At 40.3% G+C, this 27,305-nt stretch overlaps 1 protein-coding gene across 6 annotated transcripts in view; it reads left to right on the top strand.

The window, feature by feature from the left end:
• Positions 1–27,305, top strand: part of FILIP1 (filamin A interacting protein 1) — a 110,494-nt gene that overhangs the window by 7,207 nt on the left and 75,982 nt on the right. For 4 of the 6 annotated variants that reach the window (XR_014897154.1, XM_085316062.1, XM_085316061.1 and 1 more), the window contains exon 2: positions 19,896–20,036. The exons of 1 other annotated variant lie outside the window; for it this stretch is intronic. The gene's annotated coding sequence lies outside the window, so the exon portion shown is untranslated. Of the gene's footprint in view, positions 1–19,895; positions 20,037–21,759; positions 21,772–27,305 lie in introns of those variants that run through there. One more of the 6 variants, XM_085316059.1, reaches the window with a different exon arrangement.

Here is a 27,305-nt window from a genome sequence, read left to right as displayed (position 1 = left end):
TTGCCACGTTTTGAACGTATGTGACTGAGAAATACTCTGGCAGTGATTATTATCAGTGTATTGAAATCTGTACTGTGGATGAGAGTAGAAAGCAACATRAACCACAGGCCTTGGGTCAGCACTTTCAAAGTAGGAAAAGAAGCAGTGTTTGTAATATTTTTGTTTGGTTTTATTATGTTTGCTGTGTTATATTCTAAAATAAGCTTAATAAAACCTAAAAATCCTGGACATAATTTTCTATCTTAGTTTACTCCAGCTTTTAGAATGCACTACATCTCCCTCCTCCTCCATCCCATATTCTGGTGGAAAGCCAGACATTTAGAGCTATGATGCCATAAGATGCCATCTTTCTGCAAAAGAATCCTGAAAAAATGTTAAAAATATTCTATCTTTATCTTTCCAGGCAGTCCAAAAAATTGAAAGGTTAGAGTGGAGATGGTAAATAATAAGTGAATAAGGAAGGAAAACAGAGATACTGCTTCAGAGGAAGGAAACTTTTCTTACCAAACATCTTCCCAACTGTATCCTAGTCAGGAAAAGAAGATGGTGCACATACAGCAAGGACGATTCCCAGATGWGGTTCTGGGTAACCTGAGAAATGCTTAGRCTTTTTTATTACTATTATTTTTGGTTAGAAAAGCCCTTTCTCRTGGAAGCATTTACCTGGGAATAGCTACCGCAGCRTAAAGCAAAGAGCATCTTGTGGCACTCAAAAGGATGTGGCTGTCAGTCTTTCTAYGTAGGAAACAGAAAGGCTTTTGGTAGAATGAACCAGCAGAGGATGTTTACCAAGGTGTTGACCAGTCCTATTAATATAAGATATCTCTCAGCTATTAACCATAATCCTTGGAAACAGATATTCTTTTTTTTCTTTCTAGGTGAATCAGAGAGTAATGTTCCTAAAACTAGACACTGTAACTAATACAGTTTGCCATCATCAGCAGGGATGGGTGGAAAAAGACTAGGGAATTCCCACAGCTGATGGTGTACAGAGATCTTGCACCCCACTGAATTTGGCTAGGACTTGCTCAGCACTTGCTGCAGAGAAGAACTTGAGGAACTAATCTAACTTGCACACACAGGTCATCTGAATGACCCTTGAGGTTTTTCGGGTAACAGCTGCCCATGTACTACAGTGGGGGTTAGGGTAGTGAGATCTAGGAGGAAGGGATCATGCTCTGCAAGAGACCAGACAAATGAGAGAGATGAGAAGTGCTGCAGCATGAGGCCATGAAGTTTAGCATTTTAAAGCTAAGGACTTCTAATACRTGGGTTAACCAGAAAATGACAGCTCTGGCCAACCTGCCCACTTGAATCCACAAAGCCAGCAGTTTTAAAAGTAGTATATGGACTGGAGAAAAAGTAACTAAACTCATTTTCCCACATATAGAAACCTCCTTTTTAATAAAGGGAACCAGAGCAGAATTAAGGGTAGATCCAAATTTAGGGAAGAATTGAGGGAATTAGAATTAAGGGAATCCAAAATTCCTTACTAATGTAAGTGTGAGAAAATTTCCTCACACAGTCCTTTGGTTTATGAAATTAGAAAACAAAGTAATGAAGCCATTGAGAATGTATCCAAGAATATATCCAAGATCTGGAAAACTAGCAAAGAGCTTAGTATTTCCAGAGTTACAAAGATAAGCAAAAGGGTTGGTCAATAATAACGGTAATGGAAAACCTGTGTCACTTGAGGAAGTCTAAAACATATTGATAATTCAGCCCTATGGCTAGAAGAGTGATTATGGCTATTGTCTACGTGCCGAGGGTGGTGGGAGAAGGGGAGGGACAGCTTAAGGAGATGTATTTACCCTTTGAATAAGGGGGTATAAATTGGCCACAAATACAGCTAGAATATGTATTAGTTTCAAATTAGTTAGATTAATCTGAAACAGCTTTTTATTAAKACAAAGGGAGCAATATAAGCAGCTTTAAGACCCATTGATCCATTTATAAGCTGACAGAATTGTCAYGGTACTTGAGGGCCCAAGAGGATCTGCTCAGCCCCGTATCCCGGTGAGAGCCCTCTGTGTGACAGTGGAAAAGCCACTTGGCTTCAAGAAAACAAATTCTCAATAGCGAGTTTCTAGGCTCTGCTGAGTGTCTCTTAAGAGCCGCACAACTTGCTTTGCCACAGTTCTCTGAGAACTAATGAAGTGCTAGAAAAATATGAAATGTTAGCTATGGACTTTAATACTGAATTTCCCCTTAGCTCAAACAGTGTGAAGGAAACTCAGGAAACTGTCAGAAATAAAATAATAACTAATTCAATAACTAGCCTGAACATAACACAACAATTTTAACAGTTTGTTAAGAAATAAGTAGAGCAGGAACAACAATTCYGCAGGCTACTGCTGTCAACTCAAAAAAAAAAATCCCTCCAAAGAAGCCCTGAGTATCTAAAAATAGTGTCAGTGGCAAGCACAAAGGCACACAAAGAAAGTTAATTTAGATACCTCCTCCTCCTCCTGCATAAACAAAAACTAAATCTCACTAAACTTATAATCTATTGATTGTAAGAATGACAGCACCTCTGATTGGTTGCTTATTAATAYGGACCACTTTTCTAAATTCAGGTTCTCTTCCTATAATATTCATGCCATGTTTGAATTGTGCTGTTTATTCCCTTCAAATAATCTTACCTTAAAGTGCCAGATGTTGGGTATCATGCTGGGGGAGAGGAAGGCTGGTTAAATGGACAGCTGTTAAATCAGTAACTCCTTGTATGACTCTTAGCAAGTTATTTACTCCTATGCCTTTAATAACACCTGGGATGTTACAAAGGTAAATATAGTAATGACTCTGATGCTCTGAGATGTTGCAAKATTAAGCATCATGCAAGTAATTTAAAATAAGGAGATTTAAATAACCCTCCTTGGAAACCAGATTCCACRAGGAGAAGAAGGAACCGAAGCTGAATTTATCTGAGGGACAAGAATATGTATCTTTACAGAAGCTCACCAGGACGGAGCATGGCTCTGCCCTGAGATGTGGGAAGCAGAAAATTAGCCAACCTGGTAGAGTGCAGCAGAAAAGGAAAGAGGAGGACCAGAGATGTGTCCAGGAAGTTGCAAGAACATAAACATACCAAAATAGAAACTGTACTGGTGTCAATACTAAAAAATTTCAGGAAAAAAAAAGCCCGTTCTCTCAGGTTCCATTGTACCAGCAGTGATCCACGCGACCCCCCAGTCTGGACTGGGAGAAGAGAGAGCTCCTGGGAAGCAGCAACACTCTTCAGTTCTGCTTTGCCTCCCCTGGGCCTGGTCTGGGGGTGCAATACGCAGCTTGGGTCTCCAGCTCTGCCCAGTTGGCTAAGGTAATGTTAGCAGCTCAGAGGGCTCTTTTGGTAGTTGGCATTTTTGATAMAGACTTGCTTTAGGAATTAGGTTGCCATTAGTTATGGCTCTCAGTATTAATTAAAAAAAATTAAAAAGTAGAGTCCCTGTGGCTCTAAACCTGTGAGCTCTAAATGTTCTGGCCTGAAAAGGCAACTAAAAAGACTCCCTGACTATTGCTTTTAAAACCTCCTGAGCTCCAAGATTTTGGAGGCTTAAGACAAAATTTTGAACATGCAGGGTTGGCAGCACTGTTAGAAGAGCCGACAAGCCTGAGGGCAGGAAGGAGCATTGCACTGACACCCGTGCCCCGGCACAGACCTGCTGGGCTGCCGTCACAGCTGCCAAAACGCAGCAGCAGGCAGATGTGGGCTGCCGCGTTGTGCCCTGTCTTGGTTCTGTGCCAGCGGCAACGGCAAAGGCAGGCCTGAAGCCAGTCCAGGTAGGAGAGCAGGAAGTTATTTCTTAGTTTGCTTGAGAGCTTTCCCAAAGGGTAAAGGGTTAGGTGACACATGATTTTCCTTGGGTTTCATGAAGATGAGGTCAGTTCTTCATTGTGAGACCTTCCTCCATGAAAACAGAAGGTGCAAAATGCAGCAGTCCAAAAGGCCACCACCATATCTGAAAGGACAAGGTGGACAGGGAGTAAATGGCAGATCATGTACTGCACTTTTATGGGCAGCAGAGGAAACAACAGCCCTGCCTCCAGACAAGCTGTGGGGAAGGCTTCTGGGAAGATAAGGAAGATGCAGCTACCAGGAATGGGTAGGAGATGAGTGAGAAATTAAAGTCTCCTGGGTCTGTTATTTAACTGCAAGAAAGGGGAGTGGGAAGAAGAAGCCAGCAGCACCACTTTAGATGAACCACAGCTAGCTGTAAGAAACCGGTTGCTTTCCCTCAGAAAACAAGGCCTATATAGTGATAACATTTTAGAGGATGTTGCACATACCTTAGTGCTGTGCTGAAATGTAGAGGCATTTTAATAAGGTGGCTGCCAAGAGATGAGCATCTGGCATTGCGGCCTCGGGAGAGGCTCCATGCACATGCAATGGCAGCACTTGTGCGCTTAGAAAAACTCACAGGATCTTTACCATTCGTTAACAGACTCTACTTTAAAAGGCTAGTTTGAAGTCTCAAAGTAAATTTCAGGGTTTCAGAGGAGTAGGGGAGGCTGCTTTTTGGGTTGTTTGGGGATTTTTTGCTTGCAATGAAAGAGTGAAACCCTGCAGGTTCTGAACTTGCTGTCTCAAGGCTGAACCTCATATCTAATCTCCAAGCTCTCCTGGACAGCCTACTTCCTTTTTCTCCTGGTGTATAAGCAAGGGAATCCGAGAAGTGGACAGCTATTAACTTCATTTCAGGGTGGTCATTTGGTTGCTTCTTGAATCAGGCAGCTTGAGATCCTTGAAAACAACTGAGTGTATCCCCCCCAGAGGTTACATATACATCACATCCCTGATGTGTCTAAGCTCCCTTGGCCTCTATCCAGGAACATCCAGATTTCCTGACTCATGGCAATGTACCCTGTCTGGTTGTACTTCATTAGCAGCAGTTCAAAAATCAGAACAGCATTATGCTGTTGCATAAGATTTTCCAAGCAGTAAACAATAAGACCCTGCCACAAGCTTTATTACATTTATCTTGGAATTCAAGATCCAGAAGAGACAACAGCTTATTATTTTCTTTAATGACAACCCAGAAAGACTGTAAAATGTTATTCTTTAATAAAATATTTCAGGATATCTTAGTAGCCTATTAATTAAGTGTTCTGAAAAGGAAGATTAAATGTTACAGAAGCTAAAAGAAGCTAATTTTTTTTTCTTCCAACTGAGAAACGTGGTTGTCATTTTTATTGTCATATCAGCACTTATGTATTAAAAAATGTTGAGGAAAAATCTAAGGCTAGAGAAGCTGAGAATAATTAATAGGAAAAATTACATTATAGAAGGGTAGTTACATGCCTTTTTGTAAGTCCCTTTCTGAATAGTTCTTTTTATTTGTATTTCAGGAGTTTATGTTTCTAACGTTTTAAAAGAAGTAGTCTTATCATCTGGCTCAAAGTAGGTTTGAAAATAAACAGTCCCTGACTATTAATGGGGTTCATTAGAAGAAAACTCTGTCTGACTCTAAAATCTATTTTGGAGCTACGATTGCTCCACTCCCCTGCTAGTGGCATGATGCAGCTGCTGTTTCTTTAATATTTTTGCTGACAGCTACAGCTGACAGATAACATTTCAGTTCACCCCAACATCAACCTTATCTCAAGGCTCCTTTACTTAGACTGAAAATGTTGGCTACCTCATGGCTTTACCTGCATCAAGGAAAACTCCTCTTTCCTTTTGAAAACTAAGCAATTATGCCTACTGGTCACTTGTAGTGAGGCACAGGTATCTGGTGATACATTAGAAAATAGTTTCAGGGAGCAAGTCACAAAGACTAGAGAACCTGAGTGAAGGCAATGAGAAGCAGACAGGGGGGACAGAATAGCAGAAACTCTGCAAYATGATGAGTTTGTAAAAGATTGCAGGGAAGAGTAGCCTTTGCATGAAGGGCGAAGAAGAGCCTGCCAGCTGAAGGTGAACACCCTGGTGTTCGCATGATGAACGTGCCAAAGGCTTTCACGGCTCTGGGGCAGGCACGGCTCCAGCCTGGGGGCGGGAGGTGGGCAAGGGTACAGCTGCGGCCAGCTCGTGCTGGGGGAGCACGTGGGCCGTAGCACATCGCTCGGGGACACAGCACCAGCTCTTCTTTCCCTCGCTTCATCTCCCCTCCTGCTCTCCAAGAAAACATGTGCCAGAAAATGCAAATAAAAAGAATATTAAGTATGTAGCTATGCAGTAGGCCAGTTGATATTTGTTACTATTGTTAGTTGTTACCTTTGCTACAGTAATATTAGCTATATTTGTTACCCTAGCTAATCTAAAAAAAATGATATACCATCCATCTTAATGTATAATTCCCTAGCAAGCGTGCTCTGATTTCTTGGTTCATAAATACTTTGAAGCGATAATCAATCACTCAGTAATATCAGTGATCCACAGACAAAAAGGACTTTTCACAAATACAGCACTGTTTCGTCCCAGCTGGAAAACGAGAACATCTACATTTGATACAGAGCCCTCAGTTCTGCCCCTTCATCTGTAAAGGTCTGAGAGAGAGGAGCAGAAGAAGGGAGAGGACAGKTTTGAGGAGCAGTCAGCAAGTAAGAGAAAGATCCAGGGAGAAAAGTGGAAATAAGACTCAGCCAGTCCTTCAAAGGTTTCCTAGGAAAATTAATTATGATTAAGACTGTGCATATATTTGTAGTTTCTATAGAGGTGGCTGAACTTAAAAAATCAAAACGAATAAATGCTTTGCTATATTTTTGTCATTTGTGTTCAAATACCTATTTTGCAGCAGRCAGGCAATTTGAACAACAGTTCTTTTCTGTATAGTAAGAACTTTAAACATTACTTAGTTTTAGAAGAGAATTAAGACACGTAGAAAAAGAAAACAGAGAAACTACCATTTTTTCTATCTCACTCTGAAGGTATCTGTGACTTCTTGTGACTTTAATTTGGGGAAAAAAAAGGATCAGAAAGAGAAAAAGGGACTAAATCTTCGGTTTATATATTCCATTTTTTTTAAAAATTTCTCTGAAGCTATATATATGCTGAATTGGACCTAAATTTGCTTCAGGGTACTCAAAACCATGTTTTTAGGTGGGATGAACGGTTTACTAGAAGACGTTGCCCAGCATAATTTCATGAACAGGCTCTGATAAGACTGTTTTATATCCTGTTCCCCTGAAAAGGGAATCCCCATGGGGCAAAGCCTAGGCTGCAGGACCAATACGTAGTGGTAACACCAGGCAGAGCTGCGAGGAGCCCGTCCTGGAGCCTTCAGAGCTAGTGTGCAGGTGTCCCAGACTTTCTCTAGGCCATAGGGATTTATTTGAGTGCTGGGGAATTTTTGAATTAATCTCATATTCTCATTTCTTCCCAAAAGCAAGTGCAGAACCATCGCTGAAAAAATAGCTCCCAGTACAAATAACTAATGCAATGTTACATTACTGTTAGCCACAAAACATGGTTTCCTGAGCCACTGTGAATCCAGCGGGGAACTAGATTATGCAGCCTTTGAAGATATGTACGTACTATTGTATTTTAGGTTAATCTTACTACAAATCTCCTTTTTGGTACATTTCTCTTTCTGCAAGCTTCTSAAAGGTGGCAAAAATTTTGCAATTCTGCCATGGTAGATTTCAGCAGAATTATTGTTTYCTAACTCTTCAGAGTAGCATTTCATCTATGCAACCCCATAAAATTAAAACAATTTCTTTATGGGAAAAAAAAGCCAGCCTTTAGCCATTTGCATTAAAACTTCAGTATAGGGTAATAGGTCAGAATTCCCAAGGACATAGCAGAAAATGCTGGCTGAAAGTCAAACAAATACATCTTTAAAATGCTGTCATACAACATTACAGGCAGGAAAACATAAATTGCAGATATTATGTTGTTTTCATGTATTTTCAGAGTGCTGCCATAATAGGTCATTTGGAGAGCAAATAAAGGAAAAAAACTTAGGAAGTTGGGCTACAATTGTTGTAAGAAGTATTTAGGGATTTCTTAAGGCATGTTTGAAAATGTGTTGCCTATATCAGCTCACCAATCGTGAGTAAATTCTTTTTCCTGTACATGCTAAAAAATGAGAAAATACACTAAGAATAAGACAGTGACAGCAAGAAAAGATACTACTTCTGATGTTTCACTGGCAAACAAAAAATATRTGGAAAAACGAACTTGCTTAGGGAAACCTCTGTCTTTATTTTTGCATCTTTAGAAATAGTTCTTCTGAACACAGAACAGAGGGAATGGATTTGCTGATAAGTATTCTTGTCGAGATAGATATGTGTATTTTCAGTCTCATTTTTTTAATTCTAGAAAGAGAAYCAGTTGATCTTAGTCAACTGCTTCCATTGCTTTCTCTTTAATCTTCTTCRTGAGTCCTTCCTTAAAGCCGTGAGACAACTGAAAAGTCAGGATGGTCCACTGAGATACTTCCCTGAGGTTTACACGGATTCTTCTGATTTAGAAAATAATATGAAACTCTGTTAAGRGAGACATCCGAAGAATTTTCTGTTAGTCTCAGATTTGTCACCCTGTTAGCAAAATATAGCTGATCAACTGTGAATTATGAATAGAAGAGAACTGGAAGTATGCATGTGAGCAAATATTAAACTCTGTATTAAAATTCAGGTGTGGCAACTGACGTGCAAAACACGATGTTAAGCTAGGACAGAGATGAGAAGACATAATACAGAGCAAGCTGATAAAAGACTTCTATGCAACTTGCCCGACACTTTTCATTTAAAAAGTCTAATGCTGTACGAAACCCAGTTGCTTACAGCTTTGCCAGACTTCAGTTGTTCAGGCTGGATGTCTGGCTGAGTCTGAATTGTTTTTGGAAGTTTCAGCTAGAACGCTTTAAGCATTTCCAAGAATGAGATGAGAAAAAAATGTTGTTTGCACATTTTAAATACATTCCCATAACCATTTTGCTGAAGAGTTTTAAAGTCTCCGTGTTCCCGAGCGAACTATTGAAATTCAGCTAGGGGACTGCTCTGTGGCAAGGAACTGACTTTTGCCATTCCTGTGAAAATTATTCCCAGCTAAGAGCCTCTGGAAAAAAAAAATATCACTAAGGTCATCTGGTAGAGATTTGTAGCTAAATTCTCTGACTATGCCGCCTGTCCTGATGCTGCTCCGGTCCCTCCATCTCGCCTGGTCTAGCCGGTTCGCGTACGTGCCGTTCGCCGGGAGCACCCACGCTGCAGGCTCACAGGGCTGAGCAATGCTCTTCTTGCAGTTACGTCTTAATCTGATGCTCTAGTACAACCGCACAAAAACTGAGGGAAGGAATCTTGTTTCCTCCGTTCCAACAATACATCTTCAGCTCAGCCTGTGCCAAAGGAYGAAAAAATGTGTGGCCAGCGTGATTGCGCTTGCTGCTGGGGAGGGAGAGTGGGAAGGAGCAGTATGGTGATGATCCGTCAAATAAAACCTTTGTGTCTATAGATATCGGCCATCTGCCTTTGCTGTGGGATGGAAATGCTGTCTTCGGGAAGGCAGGGGATAACCAAGTATCACACCAACACTTTGCCAGTGTAAACATGCTTTTATTAGTAATACATCTGGATCTTCAGCTGACTCATTTGGAATCAAAATTATCTCAGCTCATGCCTCTGTATGGTCTGAACTCAGTCCTGGCTCTGTTTGGCATTTGCCACCACCAGCAGGTCCCAAGCTGGACTCTCTCGGGGTCCCAGGGTCCGCCCCGGCTCCCTGCAGTGCTCTCTGCCCAGGTCTTCCCCTTAGGGGCGGCTGCAGCGCGGGCTCCTGACGTGATTTGCTCRGACCGTTTTACTTTTGTCGAAACGGCAGTGGCAGCTGCTGTTCCCCTGTTTTTGCCCTGCTCGCCGTTGGTCCTCTCTCCACCGCGCTCCCCCGCGGGAGTTCCTGYCATCCGTGTGACTGCTGCTCGTTCGCTTTGCAGTTCTGCTGTGGTTTTGGTAGAGCAAGAAATCACATTTCTGCTACTCACACGTTTGTCCTCGTTTGAAAGCAGTGTGCCATATAGACACGGGCAGGAGTTCACGGGTGACACCTTGGCCATGCCTGTTATCAGGAGATCAGACCCTGCAAGCGCCTCTTTTCTGACCCTGAGACTGATTGTCACTGTCTGGTCACATCTATATTACAAAACTTTCTTAGCCTCGTGTGTTCACATTAGCTGTGTCCAAGMTCCCACTGAGAATAGCCCTTCGCCAGGACCAATTCCTGAACCATTCCAGAAAGAGCGCTAGTTGGTCTGTGCCAAAATTGCTCCCCAGCCCTGGCACTGATCAACATACTACTTTAGATATAATCCTTGTGTCGRACTCATCTAAACACATCAGGTATCTGGGATCATCTGAACAATCACATAAAATCCTCTCTGCACTATAAAGATATTTTTTATTACTGTTGAATCAGGCTTCTCTGAGATTAGAGATCGAGTGACTGCTTTCCAAGAATATTTTGAACTACCAATACTGGAAAATTCTAACGTTGGAAAATTTTTTAATGACACATATTTAAACTGTGGGTTTTTTTTTTTTTTTGAGTTTATTCCTTTAAGCATTATTTTAGCATCACCTTTAAGTGCACTTTTGCTTTCTACTGTTCTTCTTTAAATGTCTGTTGTTTCCTTGCTTTCCTTCAATTAAAAAGAATGGAGACATTTTTAATAAAGCTTGGGGACATGTTTCTACCTGAGCTGTTGTAATTAATGAGAATAGCAGATAATCCTTTGRTCAGATGAGTCAAAGCTAACAGCACTCTGTAGCGTCTTCTTAGTTTCYCATGGACAAACAATGCTTAGACCTTACAGGCATAGCTGTGCAGAGAATTTCACGGCACTGAACTCTGTATCTCTTTATCAAAAGGAAATCTGTGAGTGGAAGAAAAGTGTTAGCAAAAGAGCATATTTTAACTGTATGTGTTTTTGGTGGACTAACATTTACTGAACAGCAGTTCAATGAGTAGCATAAAAAAACTCATACAGGTAACTCTAAACTCTGTCAGAGAGAAGAATAATAAGAATTCCTTGATAAATCAAAGGCTGAACTGGAAACAAACAATCATCCACAAACTCAGAAAACCTAAGCTGTACCCTTGACTTCGGCAGAACAGAGCACACAACTGCTACGCAGTGGGAACAGGAAGTTCTGGGGTCTTTCAGTACCGTTACATGCAGATATAGAGCTACAGGGTTTGCAGTAGCTCACAAGGGTTTGCTGCCAGTTGAATCCCGTGCCCTCRCCTCCTGTGGAGGGTGATGCTAGTGCCTTAGAGCTCCAGGAGTTGCTCCCTCCGTCCATGGTCCATGGAGCAGAACCTCGGAGGCAACTCCTTCATGAAGGGAAAGCACAAAATAAAAGAGACCATTTCCTTTCTTTGGCAGAGGTCTCCAATGCCGTGTTTATAATGCATATTTCCTTAAAATTATAAATTAATATATTACAATATTAAAACAAACCAAATGAGTTTTTATTTGCCGACACCCTTGTTCGAGGTCCAGTGTTCCTTCTCCAAGAGCTGATGAAATCATCTGACATAAAGCAGAGCAGAGGCTGCATTCTTTAAGGAGATTTGAGTGATGTATATTTTCCCTACTCTTCCGTGAGAAAGCAAATCTCGAACAAAATAGATAAATGAATGAAGATAAATTTAAAAATATGCTTATATGGAATTTTAGCTATGACATACTGTGGGAACATTGCTAATGATTTTGAGTATCAGATTAGTCTGCAGTTAGGAAGTAACTGAATACATTTCTACATTTCTAAATTGTAGCTCTGAAAACCTTAAACTAGTCTTTCTGAGTTAGCAAAGAAGGAGATACAGAATGTTTAAAAATTGACAACAGCTCCAGCAGTAATTGAGCTTGAAAGGTGCTGAGGAACAGCTGTTATATAAATAAATATAACTCTCTAAATATATGTAACACTAATGTTCTTGCTGTGCAAAGACTTCACCTTTAATTTTAGGTGTTTAAGGCATTACTAAAAGCTTAAAGGCATTACTGAAGAGAGTGCTTTGACATCTGAGCCATGGTATGCAGCTTATTCGCATGCCCAGTGACAAATAGCATTCTCTACCCTGGTATCTGTCCATGGGAAGAGTTGACTTTGGATTTAATTTAAGGGTGCGGTGAGTGCTTTTGAGATAACATTATGCACTTCCCTGCTGCTCTGTTCTTATTTTCAGGCCCATTAAACACTGTTTTGCAAGAACAGCTTTCTCACTTGAATTGCCCAGTAACAACAATTTTTGTGTGTGTGTGTGTGGTTTAAGACTAACATGAGCCTGTTCCAGAGCACCTGCCAGAAGATACTATGATTTCTGTGTCCCTCAGCTGAAGATATGGTTAGCTTGTGTTGTTGTAGATCATGACCTATAGTTTTCATTCTAAAAGTAGATGTCTTTGGCATCAGTGAAAGCATCCATGGTAAGATAATGGTATGTTCTCCATGTCAGAACTACAGTGGGATAAATTACCTTGTTCCAAGGGCCTCAGGCAAGCCATAACAATTTAAAATAGCTGAGCATCAAGTCCTTTGGTTTTAGCTCCATATTCTGACAAAAACAATCARTTGAAAAGAGAAAAGTTTACTAAGTAGCAAGCCACTGACTAATTTTTCCAAGGTGAGGTTCAAGGCTTGTACTCTGTCTGTGCTGACCCCTGTAATTCAGTCAAGTGTAGAGAACACCACAGCATAATTTATAGCRGCTGGGGACTGCATTACTACTCTACCCTGGAAAAACAAACAAACAAACACACAAATCAGTGGCCAACATTAGAAATCCAGGGAGAGCAAGAACAGGGCAAGGATATATGAAGCTTCCTCTGAGCACTCTGCGTGCCTCCAGCTATTTTCATCTGTAGAGATTGCCTGACCCTGATGTTTTTTATCTGGTTAGCAAACATAAATCAATCTTTCTTCCAAGTACTTATGACTCCCTCAAAGCCACCTAAACTTTTGAATCCACAGACAACAAATTTTCCAGATCTGCTATTCAATTCTGTATTTTSTTTGTCTTCAGAGACTGCATCAAAGCCTGCGTAAACCAGAAATAAGCTACTAAAGAAAGCAGTTTCCAGGGCACACCAAGAACATGGGCTAGTTTTCTACTGGAACTCTATTAAAGAAGTCAAAATTACTTAACTTCTTGGCTTCCTTCTCTGACGTAGATGAGATCAGAGCCAGTTCTGAGGGGCTCGGCTCGCCAAGCTGTCGACGAGCAAGGGTGCAGGGAAGTGCTTGTTGATGACCMCCACTCACAGAAATGATCTGATAATTCTGAGATTCTTGAGAACAGGTTTGCTTCTCACAGCCGATAAGCAAAAGTGCAGGTGCACGTTAAATTCTTGCCTGAGAGTCTAGATCTAGATCTAGCACCACAAACCTTCTGATCATCTCTAGACTGCTTCCCCCTAACAACTCACAGGTACTCAGAAAACAAGATGGTTCCTTAGTGAAGCCATCTCTTATGTATGATAAACAAACCTGAATGAAATAGTGTGGTTCATTAGGATTTACTTAGACACCTGTCAGGGCCCCGACATCTCTTTACTGACTCACTTTTGAAATTAGTTCATGATCTTTTTCCCTTGTCAGCRTTGGATGCTCCTTCGTGATGCATGAGTGAAAGTATGCGCAGTAGAACTGAAAGGCAGCAGAACTAAAATAAAAAATACATGCACAAGWATGCATATAAACACATACATAAATGGGTTTTTGTTTTTCACTATGTGTGATTAAAGCCAAAAGCTTACTATGATTAAAAAGGATTTTTATGTGAATAAGATAAGGAAAGATTTTAAAAGTCAATAATTCAGGCCGTTAGCCATCTGTTAGCTGATGGCAGTTCAGGGATTTTTCCTATTCTATTTGTTCTTTCCTTCAGACYATCTAAAGATGGATCTGAACGGCTGAAATTAGCATTTTTTCGTGAGGAATTGGTGAGAGATTTTAAACTTCACTGGCTAAGAAAGTAAACTGGTGATAATAATGAAACCATAAAAACTGATAAGCAATTTATGAAATCACCTTATTAGGTGGGAGCTGGATGAGCCAGATTAAGACATAAAAAATCTTACAGTAACGTTTTGGCATTTTATAAAGTAAAAAAATAAAATTTGTCTTCATTGTGCTAATACACTTCATATGAAGATAGCACGCTGGTAATTCCTGTCAAAATTTCAAATAGGAGCTACATGAAAGAAAAATATGACTACTTTCCAGAATGGCCATAGTTTGTTCCAGTTTTATTGGGCCCCCCCTCTCTCTCTCTGCGTGTGTGTGTGTGTGTGTGTGTGTGTGTGAGTGTACATTTAGAAAAATACTTTCTGTAAATGCTTTGTCTATAAAAAATTTACTATTTCTGATAAAAGAAGATTTTTTTCCAACCTTTTTTTTACCAAGAAGTTCTGTGTTTTATAGTTCACAGATATTTACTTCAGCAAAAGCTATCTTTTAAGCATAAAAAAAATGAAGTTATATAAAGGTTCTCCAAAAACAGACAACTCTGTTTTTTAACAAGTGTCTTCTCACATGTGCAAAACACGCTATAACCAAAGTAATGAGTAAATGAGAAACAATCATAATTCTGTTCCTTTGGCTATATCTTTTGGATATTCTCCAACATAAAATGCACTAGCACAAAAATGTACTTGTCCCTAATTAATTTATAGCTTAGAGCAGAATACCAGAAATAACAGTTCAGCTTCAGCTACAAAAGTTTTAAAGTCATGGATAAAATATTGCATGAAATTTCTAATAAACCTCAAATTTATCTRTCCTTAGAGGACAGATAGTACTAATTATCAGTAATCGTAGGAATTTCACTGATGGTCAATTGAATATAAAAAATATGTTTATTTCTACAATGTTTGAGTTCTATTGCATTTTATTGCCATTATGGTAGATAAARTTATTTATGTTTTACCACTACTCTGAAGAAATACACTTACTAAACCAAAGCATTTGTTTTTATTTTTTTAAGACTAGCTTGAATAATATAAAATAACTGGGATAGCTTGCTCTGAAGTTTGAATAGCTGAAGGTTACTGGATCTGTATGATACACGATAGCTTTATACATGAGCACAGGACGGAAAAGGATCTCATGGGTCATCAAATCTATTCTCCTAAAATTAAGAGCATCACATTGTATAATCCCCTACATAAATCTATCAAGTTCAGAGCATCACATTATATAACCCCCTACATAAATCTATCAAGTTCCACTCTAAGTGCGGTTAGGATTTTTGCTGCAGTTACTCCAACTGCAAAATTGTTCCCAAATCTCGCTGCTCTAAGGGAGAACCGTTTTCTAGTTTCTAGCATAAATGTAATTCTGGTCAGTCTGTGTCGGTTCCCTTGCCAACGTTGTCATTTAGTTTAAATGGCTCTTCCATCTCCCTGATGTTTGCCTCCCTGATATATTTATAGACAGCAACTAGATCCCTTAACAGCCTTTATTTTGCTAAGCTAAACAAGCCAAGCTCTTCATTCTCTCTTCTCATATGATGGGTTCTCGACTCCCCTGGTGATCCTAGAAGTCCATCTTTGTACCTGAATAAGTCTGAGGTAATGTCCTACAAATGACAAAGTACAGCAGTCTTGTATAATAGCATAATAAAAGAAGCCATAGCAAACAGAGTAATAATTTCAAGCTTGCAATGATGTGCAGTGCCAAATATTTGGAAGACTGAGTAAAGATTTTAAAATCTTTTAAGGCGATCTTTATTAGAAATAATACTTTTCTCTAAGTAGTTGATTGAAATTGCAGTATGAAAGGGTTTAGGATCTTAATCTAAAGCTGGAAGTCAACAAAAATTGTGATTTGGTTCAGGCCTTCAGTCAACACAGTGTACAGTTGATTTGATTTGTGACAGTGGGTCACATTTGAAGAATCGGGTCTGACTTTCTGAGATTTTGCTTGACAATAACTGAGAAAGTTCCTATGAACAGTATACAGCGTGTGATAAATACTTATTGGAGGGGGGTTACAACTACAGTCACACTTTTTCCTTAAGAAATTCCATTGGAAAAATTCAGGAGATTCCTTGGAACTTGTCCCACAGGGTAGTCCCTGTTCAAATGAGGCACTGGAAAGCAAAAAACAAATGCAGGGGCCGGGCCGAGGTGGGGCCGCCGCGGGGCAGCGACTGAGGGCCCCGGGCTGAGATAGGAAGGGGCTGAGACTGGGGCTGGGGAGGAGGCAGGGGCAGGCAGGGACGGGGGGGGGCTCTGCCCTAGGGCCCTGATGATAAATAAAATGGACCTCTAATTATACAGACTATTTTTGACAATAATAGGATCAGACAGAGCTACAGAATACAGATGCATAGCCGCACAGGATGCAAAATGTGCATTGCATGACGGGGCATGCAGGGGTGCAGGAGGCACTTGCCGGACAAAACGGCTCCCTCTCTCTGCCAGATATGCTGAAGCAGGCTCRCGTTGGCCCTGCTCCCAGCTCCTTGGCTATGGGACATGTTTAATAGTGGAAGGCGTTGCGTGATGCCTGCTTCCCATGCCATGGAAAGTAGGTACGTGTGCAAGCGGCCCRAAGCCTCCTCCGAGCAGCGCTGGTGGGGCATTAGCTGCTTGCCAGAACTCAGCTTTAGTTTCTGCCTGATTCAGACTCACCATACGTAACAGCAAGATTTTCCCAGTACCTCACCCAGACTGTCTGTCCAGAACGGTTTGCCCTTCGTGATATCATCCCTGGCATGACAGCAGGGCTTGTATTCACTCGGGCTAAGTGCTGGAGAGTTTTAAAAGCTCTTTACTTTTTCTGGCTTTTTCGTTCACATCAGTCAGTCCAGGCACCTGAGAACTGTGGCTTGCAGACTGGGAAAATTCATCAAAGCTTTCTGTCCTTAGAGCCTCTTGGCCAACCTGCCAATGAAAACTTCAGCTTTTCTTCTACTAAGTTCAATTTTCCCAAACAAATTTATAGAGAATCAAGAGCTTCACAAGAGAGCAACAAACAAAACCTAATCCATCAACACTTATTCAGTTAAACGGTGACCTTGACGTATCTCATAGCTTGAAGTTGTGCACTGATGCCATTAGTGCATGTTATTAAAATGCTCAAAAAACTGGCAAGAAAATAAAACAGGAAAGGGCCACTGGAGTCCAGAAGGTCTCCTGCTGGGCAGCCGGCTGTGACGTTGCTGCAGCCCCGTTGGGTTAAGGACRCCAGTGAGGCAAGGTCTGCAAGCAACGCTGTGCCCTTTGCGAGGCTCGCTGGTGGTCAGGAGTCCTTTTGATGTACTCGTTCAAGCACTGTGAGCAAAATACCAGTTTTATTCAAGCCAGYGCCAAAATCCCAGGGACCTCTCAATGCAACACCACGTTGTACAACACAGAGAGTGCTTTAACTAAAAGACAGTGATATTCATTCCGTTTCTTTTGCTCAGTGTATTTACTGTGGCAGCACTTACTTGAAACAGAGAATAAAATTTATATAGGTGTAAATATTATCTCATGGTAATTTAAAATTTAATGAAAACAAAGGTTTTCCCAAGTGGTTTAAAATCATCTATCTTATCCTGCTGCTTGGCCAAACAATACAGGGTCTAAAATGCTCAAGTCCTAACTGTATTCCAGGATGTCCCCTGTTGGGAAGACTTAGATATAGTTACTGTGATTGTGAGATATTTTTAAAATTATACATTGCAGATGCAAAGTTGGGTCATTTTTAAACGATGACCATGTTTGCTGTGAATGATGTTTTTGAAAATTATGAACCAAACTGCTTTTTTGCATTCAGTATATCAGTTTTTAACCTCATTTAGACTGATGAAACTCCCGAGTAACTTCTCTAATCTCAGAAGAGTGACTGGGTATTTGTCAAGACAAATGAAGTCATTTTGGCCCTTGGTCCATCCATATTGTAATTTTGGTAAGAACTGATTGACAGAAACTATTCCTTTTTTCTTATAATTTGTGAATTGCACCGAAAATTAAGCTGCTCATTTTCAGAACATAGCTCACTGTCTCTTACTAGCTCTAGGTAGTTGCATATTAACCTTTAAAGGCAGTTATCTAGATTCCTCCTCTTGTCAAATTACTGACCAAACTGTCACTGACTTTTATAAAGGACAAGATTTTGGGAGAGCAAAGTAGTAATTTCTGTACATCCCATGTGCCTCATACAAATTATCTCCACATCACCTCCTGTGAACTGTCATGTCAGATGTGATTCAGAGCTTGTAGGTACAACAATGTGGTACATGAACTGTTGCATTTGAAGGAAATGCTTTCTACTAATAAAAAACAAATAAACTAAGGACATTGCTCAGCTGTCTCCTATAACTAGTTATTCAAGACTGAAATTTCTTAGACAAATTTACAAGGAAAAAAAATGTTTATTCCTAAAATAATTATCAGTAAATTTGATTTAAAAATTTATCAATTTTTCTATAAAGCCTTGTTTAACTGAACAGCTTGCATCATTTTAACTGTGATTACAGTTGGTTAAGATTTCATTACTGTGTTTACCCTTGTAGCTCTCATAGTCCAGTTAATCATGTTCTTTCAATTCATAGCATTCAGATCAGAATATTTTCCACAAATACCAAGCTGATTTCCTACGTTTTTCTCATATATTTTCTGTTTTGCAAGAATTTACAAACAATTCTCTAAGAAATAATGCGGTAATGTGTCAGGTTCTGTTGTAATTGCTACATGCTTAGACACTGTAGCAGCCCTCATTTATTCCTTAAATGTCAATATGTCCCTAATATGACTTAATTGTTTTTAGGCAAATTATTTAAAGGAATTAATGAGTAGTCAGTCTGTAGAGGTAAACAAAAATGTTACTGTTTTCCTTAAAAAGATCAAACCTTTCCAGAACATGATGTTCTCTTGACTAAAGGTAAACCCTCCATCGTCTCACTGCCCTCTGCATTTTCCATAACTCAGAAGCTCTCTAGCTCCGTTAATTCTGCCTCTGAGGCCACCTAGATATTTCACTGCTCAAACTCATCAGCTCTAGTCTTTTGACACAAGCTGTCTTTGAAGTGAATTACAGAACCTATAAGATTTTGGTTATACCACAGCCGTGCTGCACAGTTAAGAAGGTTGAGGCAGAACTGGGGAACCCACAAGGTGGCTTAAGATTCTGTAGATTTATGCAAATGAATCAAAACCATGAATGAGCCAGTATCCACGAGATCTTGCTTCTCTCCACTATTGAGTCCATTCCTCATACACCCTTGCAATATCCCTAGCTTTCTCTATTTCCTTTATCCCCATAGCAATGCTCCCAGTTCCCTCCATATCCAGTACACCTCCGCGGTATTTGCAGTTGTCACCACATCCATAGCCTTCCTTTGCTTGCCTTACAACCTGTGCAAGAAATTGGTCCACATCAATTGCTGTGCTACTGATTGTCCAAGCTGGCCAGTCAGCAAATTCATGTGGTCCCACAGAACAGCTAGAAGTATGGCAATGATGTACAGAGTGACTCCTAGATGGACCAGGCAGCGCATATTACTTCTCTGCTGTCATTTGATTTCATTTGATTTCGTTACATATATTGTGCAGAACTAATGTAGTCCATGTGGAACCCAGTAGGTTKCCTGTCTTGGATGGAGGGGTTTAATTGCTAAACTGATTGCTAAATTAAAGCAGAAAGCTGTGACTTGTGGCGCTACATCTTGTGAGGCAGCACGCATGCCAGATTTTACCACTTGGATTGGGATGCTGTATCATATCATCAAATGCATCAGCTGGTGTATTCTAGATGCTTCAGATTGCTGTCCTCTCTCATTGCTTTGGAGACATATTGAAAAAGTCATTGGGAATCTTTAAATTAAAAAAGATACATTTTCAAGCCACGTTAAGTCTGGAAGTCTCTGTCTCCTAATCGTCCTGCTGGCTGCCAGGCAGAGTGAGCAGAACGTGCAGCATCTCCGTTTTGTCACATGCAGCCCCTGAGCCTTATCTTTTCTTTAGGGAGCAGCAGGGACCCCAGTCAGCCTCAGGTGGGAGCAGCAAAGCAATGGCACAGGGACACCTTCAGCCTCGACTCTCTCCTCCCGGGTCCGGACCTAGATTCTAGCGAAGTCCGTGCTCCGGCAGCGTCCCTCGACACAGGTATTTTACCCCGCATCACGTGCTGTCCAGCTCGAGCTTCCCGATGGAGCCACTCTTCTAAAGCAACAACCTTTAATTTAGGAAGGGCTGTTGCAACAGCGAGGCAGGAAAGCAACATGTGATGTCCCTGCAGATRCCAGCTCCATGAGGTGAACAAAACCATCTCCTCATGTGATCACTTGCCTTTCACAGGCTGATCCAAAYTGCACAAGTCGTCAAAGTCCTCAGGGCCTGTTGACGATTACCAAGAACATCCCAAATATGTATCATTTCCCCTAAAACATCCCTATTTGAGCAAGAGTTAATAGTAAGCATGATAAGCAGGAGTTGCCATAATGAGGAACTCTTCAGTAGACGTCACTGACTCTTATGTCCATATTGGGAGCTTCACAATATTTGGGATTTTGCTTGTCTTTTAAAAGTCTATTACTAATACTACATTGATTATAYGATAATCTTTATTTCCAGTTTAAAAATGTCTCTTGGGGCTGGAGCATACCTTGAAAGAGTGAATCCTAACAGCTCAAAAACTGTAAGGCAAACAATAACCAATTTTATAAAAAATCTCACAACTTTAAGCCCAATGTAATATCATATTTGTGAATGTTTGACTCACTTGGAAAGCTCAGCATTGTCTACATTAATTATGGCCCCAGAAGATCTATCTTAACCGTCAGAAAGCAGCTCCATTTGTAGTCAAGATTTACAAAYGCAATATTCCTGGAACTRAAAGTTGTACATTGTGCAATTTTTATGGCTTGTGTAGCTTCTCTATTTTTAGCTGGTTGAAATCTGCAATATTTCATATAATMCTCCTTAAATTGTCATTCATAATGCTAATTTCCATTAACTTGTCATAAATAGTAGTTTCTTTCTTTCTTAAGTTGGCTATAATTGCTATTTTGCTTAATAATTTTACACAAACAGATCTTTATTTTTCTCTGGTGCAGACCTGAGGTAACTACAGACTGCTAATGATGTGTTTCGAATTATCAGAATTTTTTAACCAAATTTAAAAAACACAATATTTTCTTTTTCATTTAAAAATATGCATGTTTTACAAAGCACAATAATTGTTTCCTTACTTGAAAGATATATYTATTTAATTCTCCACCTTTCTTGGCATTTGGAAAATTTCTCGGTGTTTTTTAAAAGCCTGATCAGATTGCACCAATTTCCAGTTTTTTTGGAAGACACAACAGGAAGAATGATCCTTTTTATTTATTTTTCCCCCCTCCCTTTCTAGACATGCATCTTCAAGGTAAAAAAGATCATTTTATTTTCTTGTCCCTCTAATTTTAAGTCTTTGAAACACCCGCTGGTTTCTCCAAGCCTGGTGTCCATGAAGTGCTCAGGTTTACTCCTTGCCGTAGGGAACGGCTGAACAATTTCTCGTGGCTGTGAGGCCCACGCTAGAGCCAAGCCACAGCACCGCCCTGCTCTGGGCTGCCAAACTTTCTTCAGAGCAAGTTTTTGATTTTCCTCGACACCTCTCCTCCCCAAAAGCAAAAATATGAATGTCAAAGAGCACAATTGTAATAAAGATTTTTTTTTTTTTTTTTTTTTAATGTAACAGCCATCTTAGGTCAATCCCTCTGCGCATCCCCGCTGTGCACAGGCTTTTTTCTTTTTTCTTTTTTCTTTTTTTTAATTTATACTCTTGATTCGGCAACAGGTTTGATGACATTGTACAGGATGAATAAAAACAGATACAGTAGGACACCAAAGTTTTAAAGTAAGTTTGGTTAAATGAGTTATAGAACTTCATATGGAGGCAGATAATTCTGATGGAGTTTAAACATTTCTCTAAGATAGTTGTGCTGATGCAAGAAAATCCTAGATGAATGGAAATTAAMCTGAATTGACTACTTCTATCTAGTTGCCTAGTTGATTAACATTTTAAAAATAAAGGCGTGTCTGTATTCCTCAAATTTAATTTAGCAGAGTTTTTCAGATTTAGAGATAAGAAATATTTTTAATAATTTAGGTAGAGAAAAAAAWTTTAATGTGAGATCTTTGTCCTGACTTTTCTGAAATTCTTTTGAAATATTCTCAGGATATAGACAGCAGAGACCCAACTGGCTAGTCTGAGCTTGCTTCTCCTAGATAGTTGCATTTACCGATCAGTTAYTCTGTGCTCTGGAGAACCTGCAGTTTGGAATGGCTGAAAAAATTCCTTCACTTCTGGAAGTCCTGTGGTGTGCATGTGAACAAATACAGATAAGAAAAAGCACTTATCTGTGGACTCTGCAGCGAACTTAACCGGAATGGGATTGTACTTAGAGCTCACTTAGACATAGTCTCACTGGGTGGCAAAAAATGAGCGCAGAAGAATACCTTTTTTTTACATCTTTTTCCTTGAGATGAATGATAGGATGTCTTAATATAATAAAGATGGRTTTCCATCTTCTCAGGAGAAGAGGTGGTTAGCCTTCCTGCATATCACAAGCAAGAAACTAGAATGTTATAACAATATAATTTCAAGCAATTCAGATACAGATAGAAGCTCAGGCTTTTGATTATAATCAGCATGTACACTCAAGAAAATTGCTTTTTAGCTTTTGCATAACMCACATGCATTCTTATGATGTATAATCAATGGGATATTAGGTTTTCTCCAGTATCCTTATTGCTTTCAAACCCCATTCCTGTCACTAACAGCAATTTAGGAAAAAGAATGGGTTGCAGTCAAGGAGGCACCGCGGCACTGTTCAGGAGCAGCGTGTAGGAGGCGATCGGAGGGTGTCCGTGATCTTCACCCACAGCGTTTGCAAGCCTACGCTGGCCCCGGGCTGCCCAGGGCCCCCTGCACCATCTGCCTTTCCCCAAACCCTGCCAGCAAGAGGCAATGCAATTCAGCCACTGGGAAAAACCCTCCGAAAGCAGGGACTCCCTCCCAAAGCGTCCTGCTTGGCGGCTCCAGCGCGGGTCYGGGGGCAGCGCGGGGTCTGCGTCACTCCCCGTGGTGCCCGGGACCTTKCAGAGGGCTCTGGAGCCGCCTGCGCCGCCCAGCCCGACGCGTGAGGGAATGAGCCCAAAGTAAYTTCTGAGTCACCTAGGCTTCCTTGAAGGCAGTTGAAAAATATTTAAGTAAACAAATAAGTAATGCTTAGACATTACATAACTGCTGGGGAAAATATTTTCTCAGACAGCTTTTCAATAGCTCAACAGAAACAGTGATTTCTCTATTTATATGCAACTTTTTTACCTTATTTACCAGTCAGGTCTGTGTATGACTAAGAAAGGTAAAGTATTTGGCTAGTTGCAGTGAGACAAATGAAGTTCACTTTGATTTTATCTCTRCTGAAATAGGATTTTAAGAAGCCACAGACATAAAGCAAGTTGAATTTGGCAGCATGCAATTTTAGTTACGTTAATGTGAGACCGTGCCTGTGCAGGGATATTTGCCCACTTCTTCCTTCTCTCTTTCTCAGCTACTCAGGGTAGCTATGCTACATTTTCAGCATAGCCTGACTCTTTTCTCCAAACTAAAAAGGCAGGTGAAATCTTGAATAAATTAATGTTGACAGAACATTCAAAGATGCATCAAAAACAGATCAACCTGTAGATACAGAACAATTATTTAACTTCGTTCTTTTCAAGTAAGGAAAATATCTAGGAATTTTGAAATCCCTTTTATCAGTGACACRGAGTGGAAGAGTACAAATTTTGAGTGACCTAGCCCACCACAAGCCRGGAGATGTGGCTTAGTGTGAAGCGGAAATAGTCTGCAACTTCTCTGCCTGCTTTAGCTGTGGTGTCTCTCTTTAGCTGTGGTGTCAGTGACCTCTGCAGAACTGCTGTATCTCCAGACCATCCTTTAGCGGGGACTTAAAAATACACCTCAATACATAGTATTCTTCTATCTGCCATGATCTAACTTTATTTTACTTGAAAAATTACTTGTTCTTTTGTGCTTTCCTGGCACCCTGAGCATATTTTCTCTCTGTACATTGCGTGTGTATGTGTATATATATATATATATATGTATACACACATATATGTATTTGATGAGTTGCACTTCCCCTTTGCATGGCCGGTTAGTTTTCCCTTTCCCTTCGTTTGTAAAGAAGCAGGCTGTAGAGGCGAGAGTGGACAGGCTGCACTGATCCTTGGACATCAAACAGTGCCAGGGCCTGAGCACACCTGCCAGAAGGYCAATGTCTGTGCTCTTGAATGGTCGGAGTGGTCCTGGGCACACTTTTGGCCGAGCCGCTAACACCCTCCYGAGCCGTTCGAGGAGACAGCATGAGCTAGGCACTATTCCCAGTGGGCAGTTTGGATGCAGYCAGAGTGTTATGGATGCTAAGAGGGTTTAGTAGCCTGAAGGATTTTCCAGGACAGCTGGCCTCGCAGTCAGGGAGCAGCTCTGGACATGGTTAATCTCTAATGAAGCTGTAGCCAGAGAACTGCTTTTCCAAAATGGAAAAGTGTTACTGTAAAACCACCAAAACCGATAGTGAAACTCAAGGGCAGGTTTAGCATCTGAAACTATTTTTAATTAATTATTTTGAATCTAGTTAGCCTTCACAGAGGAGGAACCTTCTGGGAAGTGCACTGCAGCCCTCTCGCTGCCGATGGGGTTAAATTTACCTCTCACCAGCAGGCCAGGCATTCGTGTGCAAGCTGGTCCTCTGTGTCTATCAACAACTGAAGCTCCCCACAAAGCAATCACTGAGAGAGATTTGGGACTTGCTCCCAACTTTAGTTGACAGCTGAAATCTGAGATGCTGCAGATGTGTTTTTACACTGTTGTCTCTTGGAGGCAATATTTGTGGAAGATACAGGTCTTCTGTAAWTTTTTTTTTCCTTTGCTGCAAAATCTGTGAGGGCATCTACATTCTGATTCTTTTTGGTTTTGTTTATAAACCAAAAGAAATAAAAATATACTAAGTATAAAACACAGCTGTAGTTGTTTACTGGTTTCAGGGAGATCAGAGCTGTGCAAAAAAATGGCTACTGAAAAGAATACAGGATTCCGATCTGGTCAGCAAAAGACAACAAAATGCTTCCCTTAAAGCCTGCTTTTGGAACATTTAACTTTTTGTTGTTTCATGCTTCTTAACATTTGAGTAATTTTGAAATAAAGAATCATTTTGAAGTGAAAAGTTGAAATAGGTTGTTTAGAAAACCATGCCTCCCTCCTTCCCCCTTTCTTTTGGCAGAAATGGTTTCTGAACTATTTGGTAAATTGGCTGATCACTCATTGTAAGAAAAAAAATCGACACAGCTGTAAGTTAAGGAGAAAAATAATAGTTAGTTCCCTACTACAATTCCCTGTTTGCTGCGTGCTTTTTGTCAGTGTACATTTCAGGGTTAAAGTAGGATTGCAGGGATCAAAGAACAACCTTGCTTCCCATGCTGTGCTCCCTCAGTGACGTACCAGTTCTAGGTGTTTCGGTCATGAGGTCTAGGTCACTGTGCGGGTAGGGACAAGGGACTCGGAGCCAGCAGCTGTGATTTTTGTCAGCCTGCTCCTGTGTTTTGCTACTTTCAGCAGTTTCCCGCCATCCTGGAAGAAGAAAATGCACTGTTACAGGAGCAGTGATTCTTAAAAACTACTTAAGAGAGTTATAGCGTGGCTTATAAGTTCACGATGAATTTGATTTAGGATGTAAGCTTGGTGCTGTGCTGTCACCAACACAGAAATGACAAACACTCGCTCGGCACCATTTGCAGAAGTGAAAAATCTTTGGTAGGCCAGCTAATCTGCATCACCTTTCTGGTCATTTTCCAGGCCTATTCCAACTGTCAGATGATAAAATAAATGTTTAGGAGGCTTGAATTGAAACCAGTGGCGACATTGCTGGCTATATCTACTACACTTGAAGTTCACAGTCTGATTTTCAATCAAAATGGCAACTCAAGGAACTCAAAGAAATCTATAAAATATGTAAATATGTAAAATATATAAAAAAGAGTTATGATATGACCTAGTGTTTGTCCCTCAGAGAGTGGCTGTGTCTCCAGAGAGGCAGAGGGCAACCACAGGCTCCAGCAGATGGGACAGCAAGCCCCAGGAGCCTGGGGTACTTTGTTCCTCCAAACATCTGGCCTTCTCCTTCAAATCTGGAAGTGTCCTGGACACAAGCTACTCCAAATGGATAGAAATGAGCTGGAAGAGGACCTTTTAGGCAGGTAGCAATCTAGTGACAATTAGTGCTTCTGCCACATCTCTTGTTCCCAGCCACTCTTTTTCAGTCACTCTGGAGAATATGTAAACCATTTCAGACCTAGATGCATTTTTCTGTGGTGGTGTCAGCTACTTGAGCTGTTCTCTTCTCAGWGACTCCTGCTTGTACGTCCTGGCAGCTGGGAAGCACAGCAATCAAAATACAGATAGAATGATATATAAAAGGTTTTTTTTTCTTTGACTGGATAATGATCTAATAACTTATCATTCTTCATACCTCATGCACCAAGATGTTTTTCCAGATGAAGCCTGGGAAACAKGAATCTCTGGGAAACAAGTTTATGTTACTCCTTAGTTGGTCAGCATACATTACTCAAGCAAAAATATTCCAAGCGAGACCACAAGTTTGTCTGAAAATGACAAAGTCAATGGAATTAAACCAGCATGAACTCTGGTCTCTGTAAATCAGTGCCATAATTTAGCCAGAGAATAGTTTATCTTGGAATTAAGAAAACAGTGTTAAAGTAGTGTAAATCTGAATTAGTGATGACTGGGTTTCCTCTTTCAGTTTTGTGAATTTCTCTTCTGCTTTGAAGTAGATTCAGAATGGTGCTTGTATATGGATTTTTCAGAAATCTCTTTTTATTTTATGCTTTAGAATATATTTATCCTTATCATTCTTATTTCTCTTTTCAAGTGAAGGAACTATTATGAATATAATCCTTGGTGAATACAATCCATGTGCTACTATACTCTATTGTTTTAAGTAGAGGACCTATTTTTAAAAGCTATAAAATAAATCTTTGATGAAACAAAAAGATATTACAGAAACTCATGCTGTACCTCAACAAGTGTATCTGCTATAATTTTATTATTTTTCTATATTTTTTTCTAGGATCTTAAAAGAAAAGTTCACCAAAGTAGATTAGGAAACACTGAACTGTCAGTAACTTGATAGAAGAAATAAATCTAAAACAGCCTCCTCATTTTTGCCATATTATTACTGGGGACAAATGAGGACATTAATAGGGACAAATTGTCCTTTTTTCTCATAATTAAAGCTACTCAGGTTGCTTCTGCTCCCAAGACTCCGCGCATCATATTGCAAAATGAGGGAGAGACAGTGACACTTGGCT

This window comes from Rhea americana, unplaced genomic scaffold, assembly GCF_003343005.1.
Source record: "Rhea americana isolate MKP2758 unplaced genomic scaffold, rheAme1 scaffold_45, whole genome shotgun sequence".
NCBI classification, from domain to species: Eukaryota; Metazoa; Chordata; class Aves; order Rheiformes; family Rheidae; genus Rhea; species Rhea americana.
The sequence above is the reverse complement of the archived record's forward strand: the minus strand, read 5'-3'. Positions and strand labels throughout refer to the sequence as shown.